We start from the raw sequence: 5267 nt of genomic DNA on the forward strand, positions 1-5267 counted from the left end.
AGTGAGAACCTCAAAGCTGCAGATCGTATATCGGTACCTTCTGATAGAAGAATTTGGCCACCTTGTACTTCTTGTGGCTAGGATCGAACCGGGTCCCCGCCAAGGAGATCACTACTAGGGAAAACCTTATACATAGAGGACTATCAGTACCGCTGGTTAAAATAATGTGCTACTGCTAATTAACAGTAGCGCGTGGTTACCACGGGCGCTACTGCTACACACATAGTAGTAGCGCGGCGCTCCGAAAATGCACTACTACTATTTTGTCCACACCGTTGCCGTTATTGGGTTTAGTCCCACATCGGTTGTGGGAGGAGACATAACACAATTTATAAGGGGCGGGGTGTCCCCTCCTAACAGGCTAGTCTTTTTTTTGGGGGGGGGGGAGGGCCCAAGGCCTCTCACAAGTCGGTGTTGCTCTCCGGTTGGGCCTGGTTGATGCACGTCGGTCGGAAATGCTGATGATAGCAGACCTGGGATTGTGTAACAATTGGTATCAGAGCCCAGGTGCCCGGAATAAATCTTGGTGACTGACGGGTGGTCGGTCAAGGTTGGTGGGCTGAAAACACTAGTGTGAGCGGGCCCATGGGTGACCGATGTGTGAGTGGGAGATTGTTGGGTTTAGTCCCACATCAGGTTGTGGGAGGAGACATAACATGATTTATAAGGGGCGGGGTGTCCCCTCCTAATAGGCTAGTCTTTTTTTGGGGGGGGGGGGGGAGGGCCCCAGGCCTCCCATAAGTCGGTTTTGCTCTCCGTTTGAGCCTGGTTGACGCATGTCGGTCGGAAATGCTGGTGATAGCAGACCCGGGATTGCGTAACAATGTTATTAGAGTTGTGTCGAATATTATTGTACAAGGTTGGTTACAGTTGGACTTGGTTTTGACTGCGTGTAGACAGAGCAAGAGTTGTGTCCTAATAGGACACTTGTATCCTAGGCCTCTCATATATAGTGGGGTAGACACAAGATGTAACCTATGACAACATAATAGCACATGAACGCATGGGGATGAAGGAAATATGCCCTAGAGGCAATAATAAAGTTATTATTTATTTCCTTATATCATGATAAATGTTTATTATTCATGCTAGAATTGTATTAACCGGAAACATAATACATGTGTGAATACATAGACAAACAGAGTGTCACTAGTATGCCTCTACTTGACTAGCTCGTTAATTAAACATGGTTATGTTTCCTAACCATAGACATGAGTTGTCATTTGATTAACGGGATCACATCATTAGGAGAATGATGTGATTGACTTGACCCATTCCGTTAGCTTAGCACTTGATCGTTTAGTATGTTGCTATTGATTTCTTCATGACTTATACATGTTCTTATGACTATGAGATTATGCAACATCCGTTTACCGTAGGAACACTTTGTGTGCTACCAAATGTCACAACGTAACTGGGTGATTATAAAGGTGCTCTACAGGTGTCTCCGAAGGTACTTGTTGGGTTGGCGTATTTCGAGATTAGGATTTGTCACTTCGATTGTCGGAGAGGTATCTCTGGGCCCACTCAGTAATGCACATCACTATAACCCTTGCAAGCATTGTAACTAATGAGTTAGTTGCGGGATGATGTATTACGGAACGAGTAAAGAGACTTGCCGGTAACGAGATTGAACTAGGTATTGAGATACCGACGATCGAATCTCGGGCAAGTAACATACCGATGACAAAGGGAACAACGTATGTTGTTATGCGGTTTGACTGATAAAGATCTTTGTAGAATATGTGGGAGCCAATATGAGCATCCAGGTTCCGCTATTGGTTATTGACCGGATACGTGTCTCGGTCATGTCTACATAGTTCTCGAACCCGTAGGGTCCGCACGCTTAAAGTTAGATGACGGTTATATTATGAGTTTATGTGTTTTGATGTACCGAAGGAGTTCGGAGTCCCGGATGAGATCAGGGACATGACGAGGAGTCTCGAAATGGTCGAGATGTAAAGATCGATATATCGGACGACTATATTCGGACATCGGAAAGGTTCCGAGTGATTCAGGTATTTTTCGGAGTACCGGAGAGTTACGGGAATTCGTATTGGGCCTTAATGGGCCATACGGGAAAGGAGAGAAAGGCCCCAAAGGGTGGCCGCACCCCTCCCCATGGACTAGTCCGAATTGGACTAGGGGGGGGCGCCCCCTTCCTTCCTTCTCCTTCTCCCTTCCCTTCTCCTACTCCAACAAGGAAAGGAGGAGTCCTACTCCCGGTGGGAGTAGGACTCCCCCCTTGGCGCGCCCTCCTCCTAGGCCGGACGCCTCCCCCTTGCTCCTTTATATACGGGGGCAGGGGGCACCCCAAAGACACAACAATTGATCCCTTGGATCTCTTAGCCGTGCGCGGTGCCCCCCTCCACCATAATCCACCTCGGTCATATCGTAGCAGTGCTTAGGCGAAGCCCCGCGTCGGTAGAACATCATCATTGTCACCACGCCGTCGTGCTGACGGAACTCTCCCTCAAAGCTCGGCTAGATCGGAGTTCGAGGGACGTCATCGAGTTGAACGTGTGCTAAACTCGGAGGTGCCGTGCGTTCGGTACTTGATCGGTCGGATCGTGAAGATGTACGACTACGTCAACCGCGTTGTGCTAACGCTTCCGCTTTGGTCTACGAGGGTACGTGGACATACTCTCCCCTCTCGTTGCTATGCATCACCATGATCTTGCGTGTGCGTAGGATTTTTTTTGGAATTACTACGTTCCCCAATAGTGGCATCCGAGCCTGGTTTTATGCATTGATGTTATATGCACGAGTAGAACACAAGTGAGTTGTGGGCGATACAAGTCATACTGCTTACCAGCATGTCATACTTTGGTTCGGCGGTATTGTTGGATGAAGTGGCCCGGACCGACATTACGCGTACGCTTACGCGAGACTGGTTCTACCGACGTGCTTTGCACACAGGTGGCTGGCGGGTGTCAGTTTCTCCAACTTTAGTTGAACCGAGTGTGGCTACGCTCGGTCCTTGAGAAGGTTAAAACAACACTAACTTGACGAACTATCGTTGTGGTTTTGATGCGTAGGTAAGAACGGTTCTTGCTCAGCCCGTAGCAGCCACGTAAAACTTGCAACAACAAAGTAGAGGACGTCTAACTTGTTTTTGCAGGGCATGTTGTGATGTGATATGGTCAAAGCATGATGCTAAATTTATTGTATGAGATGATCATGTTTTGTAACCGAGTTATCGGCAACTGGCAGGAGCCATATGGTTGTCGTTTTATTGTATGCAATGCAATCGCCCTGTAATGCTTTACTTTATCACTAAGCGGTAGCGATAGTCGTAGAAGCATAAGATTGGCGAGACGACAACGATGCTAGGATGGAGATCAAGGTGTCGCGCCGGTGACGATGGTGATCATGACGGTGCTTCGGAGATGGAGATCACAAGCACAAGATGATGATGGCCATATCATATCACTTATATTGATTGCATGTGATGTTTATCTTTTATGCATCTTATCTTGCTTTGATTGACGGTAGCATTATAAGATGATCCCTCACTAAATTATCAAAGTATAAGTGTTCTCCCTGAGTATGCACCATTGCGAAAGTTCTTCGTGCTGAGACACCACGTGATGATCGGGTGTGATAGGCTCTACGTTCAAATACAACGGGTGCAAAACAGTTGCACACGCGGAATACTCAGGTTAAACTTGACGAGCCTAGCATATAACAGATATGGCCTCGGAACACTGAGACCGAAAGGTCGAGCGTGAATCATATAGTAGATATGATCAACATAGTGATGTTCACCATTGAAACTACTCCATCTCACGTGATGATCGGACATGGTTTAGTTGATTTGGATCACGTGATCACTTAGAGGATTAGAGGGATGTCTATCTAAGTGGGAGTTCTTTAAGTAATATGATTAATTGAACTTTAATTTATCATGAACTTAGTCTTGGTAGTATTAGCATATCTATGTTGTAGATCAATAGCTCGCGTTGTTGCTTCCCTATGTTTTATATATGTTCCTAGAGAAAACTAAGTTGAAAGATGTTAGTAGCAATGATGCGAATTGGATCCGTGATCTGAGGTTTATCCTCATTGCTGCACAGAAGAATTATGTCCTTGATGCACCGCTAGGTGACAGACCTATTGCAGGAGCAGATGCAGACGTTATGAACGTTTGGCTAGCTCAATATGATGACTACTTGATAGTTTAGTGCACCATGCTTAACGGCTTAGAATCGGGACTTCAAAGACGTTTTGAACGTCATGGACCATATGAGATGTTCCAGGAGTTGAAGTTAATATTTCAAGCAAATACCCGAGTTGAGAGATATGAAGTCTCCAACAAGTTCTATAGCTAAAAGATGGAGGAGAATAGCTCAAGCAGTGAGCATGTGCTCAGATTGTCTGGGTACTACAATCGCTTGAATCAAGTGGGAGTTAATCTTCCAGATAAAATAGTGATTGACAGAATTCTCTAGTCACCATCACCAAGTTAGTAGAACTTCGTGATGAACTATCGTATGCAAGGGATGACGAAATTAATTCCCGAGCTCTTCGTGATGCTGAAATCGACGAAGGTAGAAATCATGAAAAACATAAATTGTTGATGGTTGACGAGACCACTAGTTTCAAGAAAAGGGCAAAGGGAAGAAGGGTAACTTCAAGAAGAACGGCAAGCAAGTTGCTGCTCAAGTGAAGAAGCCCAAATCTGGTCCTAAGCCTGAGACTAAGTGTTTCTACTGCAAAGGGACTGGTCACTGGAAGCGGAACTACCCCAAGTATTTGGTGGATAAGAAGGATGGCAAAGTGAACAAAGGTATATTGGATATACATGTTATTGATGTGTACTTTACTAGTGTTTATAGCAACCCCTCAGCATTTGATACTGGTTCAGTTGCTAAGAGTAGTAACTCAAAACGGGAGTTGCAGAATAAACAGAGACTAGTAAAAGGCGAGGTGACGATGTGTGTTGGAAGTAGTTCCAAGATTGATATGATCATCATCGCACACTCCCTATACTTTCGGGATTAGTGTTGAAACTAAATAAGTGTTATTTGGTGTTTGCGTTGAGCATGAATATGATTTGATCATGTTTATTGCAATACGGTTATTCATTTAAGTTAGAGAATAATTGTTGTTCTGTTTACATGAATAAAACCTTCTATGGTCATACACCCAACGAAAATGGTTTGTTGGATCTCGATCGTAGTGATACACATATTCATAATATTGAAGCCAAAAGATGCAAAGTTAATAATGATAGTGCAACTTATTTGTGGCATTGCCGTTTAGGT

The sequence above is a fragment of the Aegilops tauschii genome, chromosome 5, assembly GCF_002575655.3.
Source record: "Aegilops tauschii subsp. strangulata cultivar AL8/78 chromosome 5, Aet v6.0, whole genome shotgun sequence".
In the NCBI taxonomy this organism is placed as follows: Eukaryota; Viridiplantae; Streptophyta; class Magnoliopsida; order Poales; family Poaceae; genus Aegilops; species Aegilops tauschii.